Source organism: Prionailurus bengalensis, chromosome X (assembly GCF_016509475.1).
Source record: "Prionailurus bengalensis isolate Pbe53 chromosome X, Fcat_Pben_1.1_paternal_pri, whole genome shotgun sequence".
NCBI classification, from domain to species: domain Eukaryota; kingdom Metazoa; phylum Chordata; class Mammalia; order Carnivora; family Felidae; genus Prionailurus; species Prionailurus bengalensis.
The window spans coordinates 112,345,078-112,365,823 of NC_057361.1; the positions used below are offsets into that span (position 1 = coordinate 112,345,078).

Sequence of the window (20,746 nt, forward strand, 5' to 3'; positions counted from 1 at the left end):
ATACTTCCCACACGTGACCAGTGATGGAGTCAGGCGATGTGCAAATAGTGCGTTTAATCCAATTACGTGCAGCATTCGCTACCCCCTCCCCCCAAATAATCTTACCAGAAACACAAAGAGGATATTTTTGATCAGATGGGTTGATCTGGACATTCATATGGAACAATAAACAACCCAAATCAGTGTGGAAAGTTTTGAAACAGAAGGGCGATGCGGGTGACTTGTTTCAACAATATGTTCACAAATACATTATTATTTACTCGTTGGTTTTTCCTATCTCTTACCCCACCTACAATACAAGATGCCAGCGACCTCAGGTGACCTTGCTGTGAAACAATCCTCTCTGACTTTTGTTTTGCCAGGAAATCCCTGATGATAGAGCTTTCCCACACCTACCTCCCAGGCGGACGGAATACATAATGCCCTTGAAGGAGACTGTTTCAGGGAGCTGTGCCAGGTGAAATAGTGACAGTGGTCTGGGTGTGGGGACTTTCAACGTGGTCTGCCATATCCACATGCTTGTACTGTGAGGCTGTTTCCTTCACGAGAGCCTGCTGCACCCAGATTCCCCTCAGCGGACCTCCGCCTGCCTGCCTCACGGCTACATCGTCACCCTCTTGCCCGGAGCCTGGAGAACTAACCCCACACGTCCAGGATGAGAGTCCTTTGCTCTCTCCCAGGCTCCACACGGGAGCAAGCCTCAGCCACCCTCTGGGCTTTGGCCTTTCAGGCTGGCAGACACTGACCCAGGAGTCGGTGACGGGGACTCCCTCCTTCAGTGGATATGTCGAAGCATAGGTGATACAAGCTCAAGAGGTAAACAGTGGACCAAAAGATGTGTCGTAAGAAAATATCCAGAATGAAACACTGAAAGATACACATATGAAAAATACAGATTCCGTAAGACACCAGGAGGTTCGTATGAAAGAAAGAGATGCTATTTCCTTGGGGTTCCAGGCAAATAGGAAAGAGAACGAAGCAAAGCAGTATATGAGCAGATAGGAGCTGAGAACAGACTCCTCGTGGAGAAAAAATGCAAGAAATCTACACGTGAGCACACTTTAGGAAAGCTATTGAGCACCAAAGGCAAAGAGAGTAGTTGTAAGCTTTCAGAGGATGAAAGCAAATTAGCCTGAGAGCTGCCTTCTCAAGTAAAAAATAGAAAAAAGCAAAAGAATAGAAAATGAAATATCGTCTTCTATGCGCTGAAAGAATATACTTCCCAGTGGGAGACTCCTCCCCCTGCCACAACATATTTCAAGAATGAAGATGAAATAAAGGTCTTCTTATAAGCACCAAAGGGGAAAACCTGAGAGAATTTGTCACCAGAAGATAGGACTTGCAGAAAATACTAACCGATGTTCCTCAGGCCGAAGACAAATTTTACATGAGTGAAAAGTAATGAAAAGCTGAATAGTTATGGAATCAAGCTTAGTCAGTGAAACTAAACAGCAAAGGAAGAGCTTCTGAGGGAAGTCAGGAGATGGTGACCTTGGAGTGGGGGGAAGAATACTGTGATTAAAAGGGGCCAGGTGTGGGCCTCGAGGTTGTTGGCGCGTTGTATTTCTTTTAGTGGAAGACAGTCTCAGGCGTTCTTTGTGGTATGTCAGCGAGTTGTGCCCGTCTGTGAGGTCCTGAGATCTCCGTCTATCACAGTGTCACAATTACATGCGAGCGTGTGTGCATGTGTGGGCGCTCAGGACTGGGAGGCCGACTTGCCTTTCTGGACCACGGCGGGACAGGTACAGCACAGTCTCAGCCTTCGATCTGGTGACTTCTCCCAGCACTCAGCACCCACGGATCCTACCAAGGAAAGTAAATGACTTCCTCATGTCCTTGGAAAGGTCCCTAGTCCGTTAACCTACCTCCTCTCTCACGAGCCACAGCAAGTCTCAGGGGTACACATTTCAGCCTGGGGCACGTTCCTGAGAGACTGGCCTGAGATAGGCAACCACATCTTCCCGAGCCCTTTTGCCAACTCCTCTATGGGAGCACCTCTCCCGTTGTGCCTTCGGGCACAACCCGTCATTGGACCAGAGGGTTTCGGAACTCCTCAAGAGGGAGTATTTCTGGAGATCTCCCGGGGAAAGGTTCTGTTTCAGGACCTACATAGGTACATACTGAATCCCCATATACGCCGTGCTGTGTACTGAGCTATATTTTATGATTATGTGTGGGAAACTGGTGATGCATTTAGAAAGGAGATAGGAGACGGATGTAGGATCTGTGCTGCTAAAATGAGCACGTGGTAGGAGACATAGGAAAGTGAAAAAATCAGGACCGGTTGATTTATTAATTAGCATGGAGAAATGACCGCAGACGAAAGCAGTAAAGCTGTGGAACCAACAATCGGAGACCTAGGTAGTGTGTTGTACGATGCGGACTATGTGCTCCGAACGGTGTTTAGAAACTACAGATTTATGTGGGCTACATGGGGACGGGAAGGCTCCAGGCAGCAGGAAAGGGCTTTGCGTGAACTCAACGAATATTCCATCAGCCGAGTGAGCTGGTTCTTACTGGCACATTCACGTATGTACCCGAGGAGAAAATCGAAGCACAAAAATCATCTGAAGTTGCCCAGCTGATAGGAGGAAGAGCTGGCGTATGAATCCCAGCAGCAAAGGTGCAGCCCACAAACGCAACCGCTGGCCGTAATGCACAGCAGATAAGTAGTGATCGCTAGTGCTTCCCGCACCGGTAGAAGCAGCCCAGGGCATTGGCCTGGGGTTGAGCGTGAATGGGACAGGAACGATTGGTGACCCAAGGACGAGGGAGACGTAGGCGATTTGAGAAACAGGACGCGTGTGTTACAGGTTCTCACACGCCAGGCATTGAAAGGATCCAGCATGTGTCCATCCACAGAACCGGTCAGAGGGACAAGCCTTAGAGACGAGTGTTGAAGGGGTTGGCAGATCCTGGGACGGCATTTACATCGACAGCTCCAGGCTATCTTCCTGCCTCCCCTCCTGTGCATTAACTGCCCCAAACCATCCCTTCACTGGTTGCTGGACAAAGCCTGCAACCACTCTGTTGCCCTCCAGATCTTTGTTAACCTGTTACCCCCAACCCAGCTCAACCACAAGCTCTCACCGAGTTTGTAAATGAGCAGCAGCCAGACTCCGTGGATAAGACACCCATCTGGGCCAACGGCTGTGTCCTTAACGCTGCCCAACTATCAGGCTGTCTGCTTCTGGTGTCTTCCTTTCATCCCCCGTAGTTTGGAAGTCATTTTCCTTTATTTGGTTTTGCTGTTGCTCCAGAGTTCTATTTGAGGCCTATGAAGCCATCTGTGACAGCTGCAGCTAGCCGCGATCTTCCCAGTTTATTAGTCAGCATTCTGCAGACAACAGAACCGATGGGAATATGTTAGGAAGACACTGGTTCATACATGGATGGAGGCCGAGAAGTCCCGCGATCTCCTATCTACAAGCTGGAACGCCAGGAAAGACAGTGGGGTAACTCAGTCTGGGAATGAAGGCCTGAGAACCTTCAAACCAGGGGAGTCGATGATATGAATCCCAGTCTAAGAGCAGGAAAAGTGGGGCACCTGGCTGGCTCGGTCACTAGGGCATGACTCTTGATCTCAGGGCCATGAGGTCAAGCCGCACAGTGGGTGTGGAGCCTACTTAGAAAAGAAATAGGAGCAGGAGGAGATGAGATGAAATGTCCCGCCTCAAGTAGTGAGGCAGAAGGAAAGGGGACCATTCTTCCTTCCTGTGCCTTTTGGTATATTCTGGCCCTCGGTGCCTGGGATAATGCTCACTCACAGTGGGCAAGGCAAACTGCTTTCCTGAGTGACCGATTCGAATGCAAACCTCATGCAGAAGCAGCCCCCCAGATACAACCAGAAATAATGTTTAACTCGGGCATCCACGGACGGTCCAGTTGACACCGAAAATGAACCATCGCAGTAGTTAGGGCAACCTCACAAACCATTGCGTGACAATGTTTACACAATAAAGCCTCGCAACACCCCCGACCCGCCTGACAAGTGGGGGAAGGATAGTGCCGGCACGAGAGGGTCTTTGCCAGGGGTGATGTGCACTCTGTGAAGATGGGAGGAGTAAGCATGGAAGGCTTCCTGGAGGAGGACGCATTTAGCTAGGTCAGGATAAACTAGGTGAGCCAGATTTCCGAAGTGCGAGATGACTGGGAACAAAGGAAAAGGTATGTGCGAAGGTCTAACAAGGCGGGGGGGGGGGTCGGCCTTGAGGGACAGACACGGATGTACAAAGACAAAAATAGGAACAAATATTTGAGTGATTTATTTGGACCTGGAAGTATGGCGGTTTCCACTCGTAGACCTAAGAGAATGGACAGTCTGCCTGTCAATCACTGCAGGCCCTCCAAGCGGATGTCTGAAGGCGGGGCCATTGAAGGATGGCAAGCGCCCGGCAATGAAGCCCTACCACGTGAGCAGGCCGATGACGGTTTGGCTTGTGCAACGAGGCTTCCGTAGACCGTTCCCCTCAGTGATGACGAAATATGGCGGGTACTGTGGATATATGGCGGGTACTGTGGATATATGGCGGTTGACAATGCTCCGATCTCACAAGTGTAAGTTTAATTGACTTTCTCTCATAATTGGCTGTTTGAAGTGTGAGTTTAAGAGAATCGGGCGGGGGGGGGGGGGCGGATGGTGTGTCCTAAGCCACGCTGACAGCTGTGTCTCATGGGCTTCCGGATTGATGACAAGGGAAGGGCCCTTAGCTGCCTTTGGGGACATTGTTGTGCTTTATGTGACAACATGATGAGTCTTTCAGATCATTTCATTTGTCTGAGTGTGGGTCTCGTACCCCCCCCCTCCCGATTCGTGGTCTTCAGGTTTTGTGGTGTCTGCAGCTTAAAAATGCAGAAAAAAGGGTGCGGTTGGCTGAGCCTGAGTGGGTCTCAGACAGGACGATGGCTGTTGGCTGCCTGGGAGCCGATTTTGGTTTCCATGGGACAGTGTTTGGGGACGGGACTTGTCACCGACTATTGTTTACATCTGGGTCTTGGCCATTTGCGTGAGGGGTCTTGGTGACCGGCTGTCTCTTATCTTGATGTGAAACAAAAGGAAAGTGAAAGTAAGGCGAGGGGGGCATGTGTGTGATTACGACAGCCGATGGCTGTGTTTGAGGGCAGTTTTGTCTTTCATTTAACGTGACTGTGTGCTTCCTATCAGTTGTTCAAAATTTGGAACGGTCTTCTGCATATGCTGCCTTGAAAAGGCGGGGGAACCGCCTGATAATTCCAACGTGAAAGTGGGGAAACAGATGGCGTGGTGGGCTCAGGGCTTGTTCACTGACCACCGGGAATTGTCTTCAGTCATCACTGAAAGCTGCATTTTTCTGTAACGTATTCGTGTTTTTCCTATCATTGTATCCAACCAGTAGCGGTCCGGAAGCTTTTCACGTGTTTTCCATAAAAAAAGGTGTTCTATTAATTGCCGTCTTCGAATGAGAAGGTAGCCTATTGGGTCGGCTTGGCAGGGCCTTGGTGCTTTAAGCCCCTGATGGGAATGATCTGCTCGGGATCTTATTTCTTGTTTCATGTGATAACGTAATGGCAGTGGGGTGTGTTTTCCCTGTGATCTTGCAACATTGCATCCGTTTGAGTTTGGTTTTTTATTTTGACTGTGTTTCATACGCGTTCTCCAAAGGTGAAAGTATTTTCAGCGTGCACCGCGGAACAATTTGTCCGGCTGGACACGTGAAAGTTTCACACGCCGAATGTCTCCTAGCCGCTCTTGTTAGCCAAGACTGAACACTGTTTTGGCATTTAATTTTCCATGTTCGCCTTAAGGCAGCCAATTGCGTTTTGATGTTGGCGCTCCTCATAGATTTCCTTTAAAGTGCTTGGTGTAAATTTCAATTTACAGAGGAGGCGTTCAACGTCTAATGGGGTGCCTTATGTTTCCAGTATAATGGCGTGTTTGACATAATTTATTTTGCTAACTCCTGGTCTTGTTCGCTATGGATAAATTCTCTTAAAAACAAAGGTTTTCTGGGGAAACTGCCTGGCTCAGTGATAGAACCTGTGACTCTTGATGTGGGGGTTGTGATTGCAGGCCCCACACTGGTGTGGAGAGTGCTTAAAGATAAAGTCTTCAAAATGAATAATAATAAACGTTTTGAGGTGATCTCAAATCACAGTTCAAAACAATCTGGTGAAGGCTTGCCTCGCATACAGTTGGGGATTTGGGTGTACGAGAGAATTGGGACTCCTAGGACTTTGTTCCATTAAATGTTGTTCCAGGCCCTTTGCGTAAGCTTTGTGTTAACCGGTTTTGGCGTTGTCGTTAATTTACAAATGAGGAAAAGATTGTTTTAATTATGTGTGTGCTTCTTGCTTTATGACAGTGACTGGCTCCCGGTGGCCCGGGAGCCCAACCTTTCGTCTTATTTGCTATTAAAATGTTTCTGAAAACCCGGCTCTGTGTGTTTTATTTCATGGGTCTACTGAAAATTTTCTTTCCAATGTAAAAAATAGCAGGCATTGACCATCAGGCTGACGGTGCTGTTTCCTGACCGCGAATTCCGGGAAGTGCCTGTCACCGGCCATCCCGGAATTCCGTTGGCTTCGTTCTGGGTTTCACTTCTCACGATAATCACATGACACTTATCAACTTGATTCAGGTCAATTCTGTACTTAGTCTTTAGTGCATTTGCTTTGAACGTCACGGGGCATTTTCAATTTGTTTACAAGCAAATTCACCCCCAGAAGTGTTGCTCTCTGTGTTCTAGAACTGGATGGCCCTTGCTGGTCGCAGTGCATACTTTTGAATATTATATTAGAACCCCGATTGTGCACGTGACATAGTGGTATTTCTTTTCTTTTCTTTTTTTTTCTTGTTATGTCTTTCAGTGCTGACCCAGGTGCTCCTTCCTCGGTGTTCTCCCATAGAAAGAATTACTTTGTGGTATCCTATTTACAAACAGTCTGGTCCCTGACACCTCCAGTCCTCCTTGTTAGGGGTCCTGGGCTCGACTGGACATGCCGCTCTCCCTGCACCCTACTGCACCCCAATCGCAGAGGGTGCTGTCCCTGCCTCTTTAGCCACAAGAGCTGACCGTGCCTTAATGCCCCAAGGGCTAGCATATTGGCTTAGGAAATAGTCAGTGGCTGCCTGCTTCTCCTCATACACCTCCCTTCCTGTGTCAGACCTAATGTGTATACGAGGGGAGAATTAAATGAGAGGGAAGCTGTGGTTTTGCTCAAAACCCTGAGCGCCCTCATCCCTGAGCGTAATCTGACACTTGGTGTTAAGTACAACAGGGACTTCCTTTTGATAATGGTGATAGCTGGGTTTGCCTTATTAGCCTTTTTGCTGACTGGTTCTTGATATTGACTTGAATGTGGTATCTTAGCTCACGTAGAAACGATTTAATGACTCGTATCGGTGACACGTTGGAGGTCCGTAAAATGTACTTTGATTCCATTTAGACCTGTGAAAGATCCACTGCTGGTATTTGGGTTTGACTGTCTTCGGTGCTGACAGGAAAGCAGACTTCAGGAACGGGGACCCTCAACTGGCCTCCCCAAGCCTGACTTTTGAGACAGAGTCCTAGATCTTGAACAAAATCTAAGTGTGAGTGTGAAATGAAGGTGCTTTCATTACTTGCCCATTGCCTGTAGTATCCTAGGGGCATTCTTGCACACCGAGAGCAGATTCTCCAATGTGTATGTAACCAAATGTCCAATTTGGTCCCGTTGTTTCCTCCTCGGAGACCTACGTTCAACGTCAGGTGGTAGGGACATTATGCAATGTGTGAAATGCTTCGGGAATTTGTTGTGATTAACGTAGCTCATTTTTCTTTTTAGCAGTTTTGGAACTTACTGTGTTACCGATTACGAAGTCTAGTATAACAGCCCAGCCATTGTAATGTGCATTTCGTGGTCTATTAAGTAGAACACGAAACCCATTTGAATGATTTGTTACCCATCGTCTTGCGTGGTATGTCGGTGTCAGCCATTGGTAACAAAGTGAGAACACCACCACCCATTCCAAAGGTTTGTTACCCGCAATTGTGTATGAGTGGACGGTTTCATTAGTGAAGAGCGACATGGGAGTTCTGAGACACCCCTTCTCGCCACTGAGTGGTGATACCTCTTAACATAATGTTTAAGAATTCCCCTGTGCTGGTTGATGAAGGCGGGATGCACCATGGTTCGTGCTGAGGGGACAGTCAGCCAGCCTCTAAAGCCGCAGTCTTACCTTGTGGGTTGATTCATGCAGTTCCTGTCTTACATTCTCTTTCACTCTTTTGGCCTGCTTCACACAGGCTGCATGATTGGGTCCTCTGGCCCCACCGACCACTTTCAGAAATTGCTCTGGATGAGGGAAAGAGGAAGTTTGCCCCATCCACTCGTGTTGTGAGTTTCCAAGTGACCTAATTTTCCTGCAGCGGTCCCAAGCTGACCTTCCACAGGTAAGTCTCTTTGTAGATTTGTACAATCATCACCTCCCTCAGGATCTGTGATGGGAACGTCCAGTTCCGGTCAGCCGGTGGACCCGTAATGAGAGGAGAGGACCCTGAACCGACAGTCAAGACCAGCCATACGGGTAAGAGCAACCTTAGGCTGTGTGAGGCCAGAGGTGTTGGGTGAATAGCACTTGCCTCCTGTCAGCTGTCCCTTTCTTCCAGGTGGTGTGGAAATCCCATCCCTGAGTCTCTAACGTGGGCGCTTCCCACAAGGTCGGGGTCACTCCCTAGACACTACTTGTTAACTCCGTGGTAGAGACTCCATGTCTTGAGTCAATTTCCTCAAGGAGTCAGTGGCATCTTTCTCCCGGACCTTCCTCGTGTTCCTCTGCTTACCGTTGCGTGCCACTGTTACACACGTGTTGGCTTTATTAGAATGTCAGATGTCCACAAGACCCTGATCTTGAGCCTTTTTATCCTTTTGGTAATCGCTTTCTACTACCAGGCAGAAGCAGGATGGACTGGATGGGATGGTCAGACACAAACTTCAGGAACTCCGAGATTGTGGGAGCACTGCTCAGGTGCATTTCTTCAGGTCTGAGTGTAACTTTTTTAAGTCGTGGATCTGAATTAATTGAAAGCCAGGAGTACCTAGGAGAGGCGAGAAAGATGAGACCTGTACACCAAGTGGGTGCCAGAGGGTGACAGTCTCCCGGCCCACCCCCGCTGGGGTGGGTGGGCGGGCATTTATGTGGCAGCCGTCCTAGAAGCACAGGCTAACAGTTCAAGCAACATGTGGGTCAATACTTCTTTGCAGGTTTCCCCTTCCGTACATTCTAGCTATTTTTTGGCTTTGCAGATGTTGCCGAGACCGTGTCACCCATCGTGTTTCGTTCACAATAAGTTTCCAGTATGTGAGTCTGAAAGACCCTCGGCCCTTTCTTCCTGTCATCTCTGAGCCTCAGCTTCCACATCTGCAAAATGGAAATGACACCTTGCTCTTGCTCTCAGGCGTGGTGTGAAAATCAAGCGTGATCGTCTTTATGAAGTGCTCAGCACACAGGAGGTACTGAAGAAATTAGGACACCGTTTCCAGAATGTGTTTATGGGAGCAAAGGATCATGGCTTGGTTTAGATCCTCTTGCCACCTGTGCAGACCCCGCTTGCACTTCATTTCTTGAGCCTTTGGCTGTAATTTCAGGTACATTTTGTTTCCTTTCACAGGGCCAGCAACTATTCTCAGAGGGCCTTGGGCATCTCTTTGGAAATGGACCTCTTTAACTCTGCTGTGATGCCAGGAGGTAGCCCAGCATCCCAGACCCTGCCGTTCTCTGAGCTGCATTCTTTCCTGGCTGCCTTGGACGTCTGACACGGAAGCTGATGTCACTCAGCGACACGTTGGGGCTGGAGGGTGCTTGGCAACTGGCAGTGCCCAAAGGTCTCCTCTCTTTCCTTCTCTGTATAAAGTTACTTCTTTTCTGGGCAGGGGTTAATTTGGTGAAAATCCGGCGAAGACTTTGACGGTTGGGTGTGAGAGTGTTAAGCATAAAGACGAATGGCTCTAAGGTGCATCCAAAGACCCTCGTGACCTCTAGAGTCAGACACACCTCTGGTTCCTCTGTTGCTTTGTTCGCACCAGTTTTATCCAGGAGGTGGCATCGCAGAGCCTGATGTGCACTCCCCAAAGTCCAAAGGATCCACATTTCTTTGTGGTTAGACACTAACGTATGTAGCCTTTCCGCAGCATGTTGACATTTCAGAGACTTTTCATTTATCCCTGTACTTGGTTCAGTTACTTTCAAGCCGTGGGAGATGGGGGTCATTACGACTTCCTACCCAGTGAAAACCTGAGACCTGAGGTACTTAGAAAACCCTGTGCCCCAACACATGTTCCTTCGCCAGGCGGTAGGTACAAAAGTGAACAAGAATGGCTTGTTTGCTTGTCAAAAGCAGTTGTACAACTTAATAACCGTGCTGCCTCCTCCTTCTTCCACACACACTCGTGCCCGCCCACTGCCCATCAAAGTCATGTTGGGTCATTTCATTGGGGGGAGGGATGGGGAAGACGTAGATGAATGTTTTATGGGTAAGTCTGCTGAGGACTGGCACTTAACAAAATAAGTCCCAAGGTTGACGCCTCCAAAAGGGGGACTGTTTAATTGGTGGCATCTCAAACTCAGGACCCTGAGGGAAAGACAAGGTGACCCTCCCAATTTAAGGTGGGGTCCGGCTTGGTGGCTCTTGCCCAGGAGTCCACTCTGGAGCCTGCCACATCAGTTGCGTTATGAGGCCTGTACTCAATGAATGTGTACTTCCCAGCGGGGATGTTAATGAGTTATGAATTCTTGGTGTGAAGTATTTCATGTCAAACCCTGTTAGCCTGAAGTGGATTTTCATTCCTCTTATGTATGTCGGTGACGGAAAGGGAATGGATATCGAACACCTGAAGGTAAGGCCTTTGCACTTGTGCTGCCGAAGGAGCACGAGGTAAGGCCTTTGAAATGGAGTGGGTTCGTTGTTACACTGGTTCCCTGTCATAGGCGCACGTTTCCACGGATGAGGATTGTTTCATTGGATACATGTACCACATTTCCTTTATCCATTTATACTGTTGATGGATGCTCACAAGTCTCTCATGTCTTACATGGTGAGACTAATACTGTAGCGAGGATATGGGATGAGTATGGGTCTTTGACGTAGTGGCTTCCTGTCGTTTACATAAACGCCCACATACGGGATTGATACATCATATAGGAGCTCAATTCTTAATTTTTTGAGAGGCCATGCTACTGTTCTCCGTAGTGCTACCCAATGTGGGGTTGTCAGGTTGTCAGACGCCCTTTACAAAGAAGCTGAAAGAGTACGTCTACCATGCAGAGCAATGGCCTCCTAGGAATCACTGGGAATCCTCATGTTGCATACTGGAATGTGGTGGGAATTGTATCCACGCGTTTCCATCAAAACTTCGTGCACTCTTCTGGTGATCATACCTTGCCCGTGGCAAGAAGACGAGTGGCGTGTGGGTGCTGTCAATGAACCTTGCATGAAGCAGGGGACGTTGAGATTCTCACGGACATGAGCTGATGAGCTGGATGTCCGGGAGCCTCCTGGGTCAGGTGTCCAGGGTGGAGGATTCATCCTTGGGCCTTTGTTTCTATACGCCATTTTGGGCCATTCATTTCTCGCGATTGGGGAAACCTAGGGTGCAGAAGGGATTTATGAGTAAACTCTGGGAGTGTAAAGAAACTTGCAAGGGGGTGGGTAGAGTGTCTTAGTGTGAAAGTGTGGTACGCATTTTGGGTTCAGCGGCAATGGCAGCCTCTGGGGCATGACAGATATTAGGTCCCAGGGAAGAAATGGGTCAGGTCTGGTTCTCAGGCTTCCAATACAAAGAAGCTAAAAGAGTTTGTCTATCATACAGAGCAATGGCCTCCTAGGAATCGTTAGGAATCCTCATTTTGTGGATGGGATGTGGTTGGAATTGTATCCAAGCGTTTCCATCTAAGCTTTCTGCACTCTTCTGCTGACCATACTCTGCCCATGGCGGGAAGAGGAGCGGCGTGTGGGTGCTGTCAATGAACCTTCCATGAGGCAGGGGACCTTTAGAACATCAAGGACATTTGCTAATGAGCCTTTGTGGTTATCAACCTCCATTTTCAGGCGCTTGATTTCACTTGATTAGTGAAATCTGGGGCCCACAAAGGCTCTGAGGATACCCTGGGAAGAGAAGGAATCTTGACCTTGGGTGGGCTGAGGGACTTGGAGTGAAAGTTGTGGTAGGAATTGTGGGTTCAGGGGTGTGTCCCCTTCCTTTGTCGCTTCTCACGCACTACCCTGGGGTCAGCATAACTGGGGGCGAGAAGACAATGGACATGGTGGATGCCACATGAGAAACTATGCCTGTCTTGTTGAGTTGACACGTTCACTAGGAGAACAGGGTGTTGTTTTCCACGTTCCCCGTGGAGTGTGGGTTTGCCAGCAGGCACGGCTCTGCTGTTTCATCCTTACTCTGTGGTCCCATGGGCCTGTGAAGGAAGGCCACGGGGTAGGGTGGGTCGTCCTTCCCCCTGCTGTCTTGTTGCAGGTGACAATCACCTGAGGCCCTTCTGAGAAGGAACTGCTGTTGCTTAGGCCTCTTTTATCCTCCAGGGACCTTTTCGTCCATTGTCCCGGATGTGTGTTGGCTCTTGGGCACTGCTTGTGGTGTCTGCTTCCCCCTCCATGTGTCAGGAGGCTGGGTTTTAAAACTGGCAAGAGGCTTGTTTAGCTTTTCAAAAGGTTTGCGAAGGGGCAGAGAGCGCACAATGACACGTTTTCCAAAGTCCATGTTCCCAGAGAAAGGAAGGGGGAGGTCGTGTCCCCCTTTTCAATGGGGATAGTTTAGCTCTTGTTTTGTATTTTCTTTGCCCTGATGCCATGCTCCCATGAGAGACCAGGCCCCATTGGTACCTGCACCTGCGTGGGTGCTGTCAATGAACCTTCCATGAGGCAGGGGACGTTTCGATTCTCATGGACATGTGCAGATGTTTCTGGATGTCCGGGAACCTGTTGGGTCTGGTGTCCAGGTTAGAGGATGAATCATTCCTATTTGTTTCCTTGTGACGTTTCAGGCTCTTGATTTCTCTTGATTAATGAAACCTGGGGTCTAGAAGGGATATGAGTATTTACTGAAACTTGACAGCAGGGGTTCGAGGGTCTTAATGTGAACGTGTGGTAGGCATTGTAGGTTCAGGGGCAATGGCAGGCTCTGGGGCATGACAGATATTAGGTCCCAGGGAAGAAATGGGTCATGTCTGGTTCTCAGGCTTCCAATACAAAGAAGCTAAAAGAGTTTGTCTACCATACAGAGCAATGGCCTCCTAGGAATCGTTAGGAATCCTCATTTTGTGGATGGGAATGTGGTTGGAATCGTATCCAAGCGTTTCCATCTAAGCTCTGCACTCTTCCGCTGACCATACTCTGCACATGGCGGGAAGAGGAGCGGCGTGTGGGTGCTGTCAATGAACCTTCCATGAGGCAGGGGACGTTTAGATTCTCACGGACATGAGCTGATGAGCTGGATGTCCGGGAGTCTCCTGGGTCAGGTGTCCAGGGTGGAGGATTCATCTTTCGGCCTTTGTTTCTATATGCCATTTCGGGCCATTCATTTCTCCCAATTAGTGAAATTAGGGTCCAGAAGGGATATATGAGTAAACTCTGGGAGTGTAAAGAGACTTGCAAGGGGGTGGGTAGAGTGTCCTAGTTGGAAAGTGTGGTAGGCATTGTGGGTTCAGGGGCAATGGCAGTATCTGGCGACTGGGCAGATATTAGTTCCCAGGGAAGAAATGAGTCATGTCTGGTTCTCTGGCCTCCAATGCAAAGAAACTAAGAGTATGTCTACCATGGAGATCAATGGCCTGCTAGGAATCGTTAGGAATCCTCATTTTGTGGATGGGAATGTGGTTGGAATTGTATCCAAGCGTTTCCATCTGAGCTTTCTGCACTCTTCTGCTGACCATACTCTGCCCATGGCGGGAAGAGGAGCGGCGTGTGGGTGCTGTCAATGAACCTTCCATGAGGCAGGGGACGTTTAGATTCTCACGGACATGAGCTGATGAACTGGATGTCCGGGAGTCTCCTGGGTCAGGTGTCCAGGGTGGAGGATTCATCTTTGGGCCTTTGTTTCTATACGCCATTTTGGGCCATTCATTTCTCGCGATTAGTGAAACCTAGGGTCCAGAAGGGATATATGAGTAAACTCTAGGAGTATAAACAAACTTGCAAGGGGGTGGGTAGAGTGTCTTAGTGTGAATGTGTGGTAGGCATTCCGGGTTCAGGGGCAATGGCAGCCTCTGGGGCATGACAGGTATTAGGTCCCAGGGAAGAAATGGGTCATGTCTGGTTCTCAGGCTTCCAATACAAAGAAGCTAAAAGAGTTTGTCTATCATACAGAGTAATGGCCTCCTAGGAATCGTTAGGAATCCTCATTTTGTGGATGGGATGTGGTTGGAATTGTATCCAAGCGTTTCCATCTAAGCTTTCTGCACTCTTCTGCTGACCATACTCTGCACATGGCGGGAAGAGGAGCGGCGTGTGGGTGCTGTCAATGAACCTTCCATGAGGCAGGGGACGTTTAGATTCTCACGGACATGAGCTGATGAGCTGGATGTCCGGGAGCCTCCTGGGTCAGGTGTCCAGGGTGGAGGATTCATCTTTGGGCCTTTGTTTCTATACGCCATTTCGGGCCATTCATTTCTCGCGATTAGTGAAACCTAGGGTCCAGAAGGGATATATGAGTAAACTCTAGGAGTATAAACAAACTTGCAAGGGGGTGGGTAGAGTGTCCTAGTGTGAAAGTGTGGTAGGCATTGTGGGTTCAGGGGCAATGGCAGCTTCTGGCGACTGGGTAGGTAATAGTTCCCAGGGAAGAAATGGGTCATGTCTGGGTCTCTGGCCTCCAATGCAAAGAAATTAAAAGAGTATGTCTACCATGGAGATCAATGGCCTGCTAGGAATCATTAGGAATCCTCATTTTGTGGATGGGATGTGGTTGGAATTGTATCCAAGCGTTTCCATCTGAGCTTTCTGCACTCTTCTGCGGACCATACTCTGCCCATGGCGGGAAGAGGAGCGGCGTGTGGGTGCTGTCAATGAACCTTCCATGAGGCAGGGGACGTTTAGATTCTCACGGACATGAGCTGATGAGCTGGATGTCCGGGAGCCTCCTGGGTCAGGTGTCCAGGGTGGAGGATTCATCTTTCGGCCTTTGTTTCTATACGCCATTTTGGGCCATTCATTTCTCGCGATTAGTGAAACCTAGGGTCCAGAAGGGATATATGAGTAAACTCTAGGAGTATAAACAAACTTGCAAGGGGGTGGGTAGAGTGTCTTAGTGTGAATGTGTGGTAGGCATTCCGGGTTCAGGGGCAATGGCAGCCTCTGGGGCATGACAGGTATTAGGTCCCAGGGAAGAAATGGGTCATGTCTGGTTCTCAGGCTTCCAATACAAAGAAGCTAAAAGAGTTTGTCTATCATACAGAGTAATGGCCTCCTAGGAATCGTTAGGAATCCTCATTTTGTGGATGGGATGTGGTTGGAATTGTATCCAAGCGTTTCCATCTGAGCTTTCTGCACTCTTCCGCTGACCATACTCTGCACATGGCGGGAAGAGGAGAGGCGTGTGGGTGCTGTCAATGAACCTTCCATGAGGCAGGGGACGTTTAGATTCTCACGGACATGAGCTGATGAGCTGGATGTCCGGGAGTCTCCTGGGTCAGGTGTCCAGGGTGGTGGATTTATCCTTGGGCCTTTGTTTCTATATGCCATTTCGGGCCATTCATTTCTCGCGATTAGTGAAACCTAGGGTCCAGAAGGGATATATGAGTAAACTCTAGGAGTATAAACAAACTTGCAAGGGGGTGGGTAGAGTGTCCTAGTGTGAAAGTGTGGTAGGCATTGTGGGTTCAGGGGCAATGGCAGCATCTGGCGACTGGGCAGATATTAGTTCCCAGGGAAGAAATGGGTCATGTCTGGTTCTCTGGCCTCCAATGCAAAGAAACTAAGAGTATGTCTACCATGGAGGTCAATGGCCTCCTAGGAATCATTAGGAATCCTCCTTTTGTGTATGGGAATGTGGGTGGAATTGTATCCAAGCGTTTCCATCTAAGCATTCTGCACTCTTCTGTTGACGATTCTCTGCACAAGGAGGGAAGTTGAGCAGCGTGTGGGTGCTGTCAATGAACCTTCCATGAGGCAGGGGACCTTTAGAATATCAAGGACATTTGCTAATGAGCCTTTGTGGTTATCACCCTCCATTTTCAGGCTCTTGATTTCACTTGATTAGTGAAATCTGGGGCCCACAAAGGCTCTGAGAACACTCTGGGAAGAGAAGGAATCTTGCTTGAACTTGGGTGGGCCGAGTGACTTGGAGTGAAATTGTGGTAGGCATTGTGTGTTCAGCGGTGTGTCCCTTGCCTTTGTCCCTTCTCACGCCCTACCCTGGGGTCAGCACAACTGGGGGCGAGAAGACAGTGGACATTGGTGCATGTGACATGAGAAACTATGCCTGTCTTGGTGAGTTGACACGTTCACTAGGAGAACAGGGTGTTGTTTTCCACGTTCCCCGTGGAGTGTGGGTTTGCCAGCAGGCACGGCTCTGCTGTTTCATCCTTACTCTGTGGTCCCATGGGCCTGTGAAGGAAGGCCACGGGGTAGGGTGGGTCCTCCTTCCCCCTGCTGTCTTGTTGCAGGTGACAATCACCTGAGGCCCTTCTGAGAAGGAGCTGCTGTTGCTTATCCCTCTTTTATCCTCCAGGGACATTTTCTTCCATTGTCCCGGATGTGTGTTGGCTCTTGGGCACTGCTTGTGGTGTTTGCTTCCCCCTCCATGTGTCAGAAGGCTGGGTTTTAAAACTGGCAAGAGGGTTGTTTAGCTTTTCAAAAGGTTTGCGAAGGGGCAGAGAGCGCACAATGACACGTTTTCCAAAGTCCATGTTCCCAGAGAAGGGAAGTGGGAGGTCGTGTCCCCCTTTTTAATGGGGATAGTTTAGCTCTTGTTTTGTATTTTCTTTGCCCTGATGCCATGCTCCCATGAGAGACCAGGCCCCATTGGTACCTGCACCCCTTGGTACCTGCACCCTTGGTATCTGCACCTGCGTGGGTGCTGTCAATGAACCTTCCATGAGGCAGGGGACGTTTCGACTCTCATGGATATGTGCAGATGTTTCTGGATGCCCGGGAACCTCTTGGGTCAGGTGTCCAGTTTAGAGGATTAATCCTTCCTATTTTGTTTCCTTGTGACGTTTCAGGTCTTGATTTCTCTTGATTAATGAAACCTGGAGTCTAGAAGGGATATGAGTATTTACTGAAACTTGACAGCGGGTGATCGAGTGTCTTCATGTGAACGTGTTGTAGGCATTGTAGGTTCAGGGGCAATGGCAGGCTCTGGGCATGACAGATATTAGGTCCCAGGGAAGAAATGGGTCATGTCTGGTTCTCAGGCTTCCAATACAAAGAAGCTAAAAGAGTTTGTCTACCATACAGAGCAATGGCCTCCTAGGAATGGTTAGGAATCCTCATTTTGTGGATGGGAATGTGGTTGGAATCGTATCCAAGCGTTTCCATCTAAGCTTTCTGCATTCTTCTGCTGACCCTACTCTGTACATGGCGGGAAGAGGAGCGGCGTGTGGGTGCTGTCAAGAACCTTCCATGAGGCAGGGGCCGTTTAGATTCTCACGGACATGAACTGATGAGCTGGATGTCCGGGAGTCTCCTGGGTCAGGTGTCCAGGGTGGAGGATTCATCTTTGGGCCTTTGTTTCTATACGCCATTTTGGGCCATTCATTTCTCCCAATTAGTGAAATTAGGGTCCAGAAGGGATATATGAGTAAACTCTGGGAGTATAAAGAGACTTGCAAGGGGGTGGGTAGAGTGTCCTAGTTGGAAAGTGTGGTAGGCATTGTGGGTTCAGGGGCAATGGCAGCATCTGGCGACTGGGCAGATATTAGTTCCCAGGGAAGAAATGGGTCATGTCTGGTTCTCTGGCCTCCAATGCAAAGAAACTAAGAGTATATCTACCATGGAGATCAATGGCCTGCTAGGAATCGTTAGGAATCCTCATTTTGTGGATCGGAATGTGGTTGGAATTGTATCCAAGCATTTCCATCTGAGCTTTCTGCACTCTTCTGCTGACCATACTCTGCACATGGCGGGAAGAGGAGCGGCGTGTGGGTGCTGTCAATGAACCTTCCATGAGGCAGGGGACGTTTAGATTCTCACGGACATGAGCTGATGAGCTGGATGTCCGGGAGCCTCCTGGGTCAGGTGTCCAGGGTGGAGGATTCATCTTTCGGCCTTTGTTTCTATACGCCATTTCGGGCCATTCATTTCTCGCGATTAGTGAAACCTAGGGTCCAGAAGGGATTTATGAGTAAACTCTAGGAGTATAAACAAACTTGCAAGGGGGTGGGTAGAGTGTCTTAGTGTGAATGTGTGGTAGGCATTCCGGGTTCAGGGGCAATGGCAGCCTCTGGGGCATGACAGGTATTAGGTCCCAGGGAAGAAATGGGTCATGTCTCGTTCTCAGGCTTCCAATACAAAGAAGCTAAAAGAGTTTGTCTATCATACAGAGCAATGGCCTCCTAGGAATGGTTAGGAATCCTCATTTTGTGGATGGGATGTGGTTGGAATTGTATCCATGCGTTTCCATCTAAGCATTCTGCACTCTTCTGCTGACCATACTCTGCACATGGCGGGAAGAGGAGCGGCTTGTGGGTGCTGTCAATGAACCTTCCATGAGGCAGGGGACGTTTAGATTCTCACGGACATGAGCTGATGAGCTGGATGTCCGGGAGTCTCCTGGGTCAGGTGTCCAGGGTGAAGGATTCATCCTTGGGCCTTTGTTTCTATACGCCATTTCAGGCCATTCATTTCTCGCGATTAGTGAAACCTAGGGTCCAGAAGGGATTTATGAGTAAACTCTAGGAGTATAAACAAACTTGCAAGGGGGTGGGTAGAGTGTCTTAGTGTGAATGTGTGGTAGGCATTCCGGGTTCAGGGGCAATGGCAGCCTCTGGGGCATGACAGGTATTAGGTCCCAGGGAAGAAATGGGTCATGTCTGGTTCTCAGGCTTCCAATACAAAGAAGCTAAAAGAGTTTGTCTATCATACAGAGCAATGGCCTCCTAGGAATGGTTAGGAATCCTCATTTTGTGGATGGGATGTGGTTGGAATTGTATCCAAGCGTTTCCATCTAAGCATTCTGCACTCTTCCGCTGACCATACTCTGCACATGGCGGGAAGAGGAGCGGCGTGTGGGTGCTGTCAATGAAACTTCCATGAGGCAGGGGACGTTTAGATTCTCAGGGACATGAGCTGATGAGCTGGATGTCCGGGAGCCTCCTGGGTCAGGTGTACAGGGTGGAGGATTTATCTTTGGGCCTTTGTTTCTATACGCCATTTCGGGCCATTCATTTCTCCCAATTAGTGAAATTAGGGTCCAGAAGGGATATATGAGTAAACTCTGGGAGTGTAAAGAGACTTGCAGGGGGGTGGGTAGAGTGTCCTAGTGTGAAACTGTGGTAGGCATTGTGGGTTCAGGGGCAATGTCAGCATCTGGCGACTTGGCAGATATTAGTTCCGAGGGAAGAAATGAGTCATGTCTGGTTCTGTGGCCTCCAATGCAAAGAAACTAAGAGTATGTCTACCTTGGAGATCAATGGCCTGGTAGGAATCGTTAGGAATCCTCATTTTGTGGATGGCAATGTGGTTGGAATTGTCTCCAAGCGTTTCCATCTAAGCATTCTGCACTCTTCTTCTGACCATACTCTGCACATGGCGGGAAGAGGAGCGGCGTGTGGGTGCTGTCAATGAACCTTCCATGAGGCAGGGGACGTTTAGATTCTCACGGACATGAGCTGATGAGCTGGATGTCCGGGAGTCTCCTGGGTCAGGTGTGCAGGGTGGAGGATTCATCTTTGGGCCTTTGTTTCTATACGCCATTTCGGGCCATTCATTTCTCCCAATTAGTGAAATTAGGGTCCAGAAGGGATATATGGGTAAACTCTGGGAGTGTAAAGAGAGTTGCAAGCGGGTGAGTAGTATGTCTTAGTGTGAAACTGTGGTAGGCATTGTGGGTTCAGGGGCAATGGCAGCATCTGGCGACTGGGCAGATATTAGTTCCCAGGGAAGAAATGGTCGTGTCTGGTTCTGTGGCCTCCAATGCAAAGAAACTAAGAGTATGTCTACCATGGAGATCAATGGCCTGGTAGGAATCGTTAGGAATCCTCATTTTGTGGATGGCAATGTGGTTGGAATTGTATCCAAGCGTTTCCATCTAAGCATTCTGCACTCTTCTTCTGACCATACTCTGCCTATGGCGGGAAGAGGAGCGGCGTGTGGGTGCTGTCAATGAACCTTCCATGAGGCAGGGGACGTTTAGATTCTCACGGACATGAGCTGATGAGCTGGATGTCCGGGAGCCTCCTGGGTCAGGTGTCCAGGGTGGAGGATTCATCTTTGGGCCTTTGTTTCTATACGCCATTTCGGGCCATTCATTTCTCCCAATTAGTGAAATTAGGGTCCAGAAGGGATATATGAGTAAACTCTGGGAGTGTAAAGAGACTTGCAGGGGGGTGGGTAGAGTGTCCTAGTGTGAAACTGTGGTAGGCATTGTGGGTTCAGGGGCAATGTCAGCATCTGGCGACTTGGCAGATATTAGTTCCGAGGGAAGAAATGAGTCATGTCTGGTTCTGTGGCCTCCAATGCAAAGAAACTAAGAGTATGTCTACCTTGGAGATCAATGGCCTGGTAGGAATCGTTAGAAATCCTCATTTTGTGGATGGCAATGTGGTTGGAATTGTCTC

At 49.0% G+C, this 20,746-nt stretch overlaps 2 long non-coding RNA genes across 2 annotated transcripts; both read left to right on the top strand.

Annotated features, from left to right (window-relative positions):
* The first annotated feature begins 8,217 nt into the window (after positions 1–8,217).
* Positions 8,218–11,078, top strand: LOC122476838. The gene is made up of 2 exons (XR_006295619.1): positions 8,218–9,471; positions 9,630–11,078. It is a non-coding gene; the product is annotated as an uncharacterized LOC122476838 (long non-coding RNA).
* A 2,608-nt stretch (positions 11,079–13,686) lies between these two features.
* LOC122476839 lies at positions 13,687–17,397 on the top strand. The gene is made up of 2 exons (XR_006295620.1): positions 13,687–14,758; positions 17,307–17,397. It is a non-coding gene; the product is annotated as an uncharacterized LOC122476839 (long non-coding RNA).
* The last annotated feature ends 3,349 nt before the right edge of the window (positions 17,398–20,746 follow it).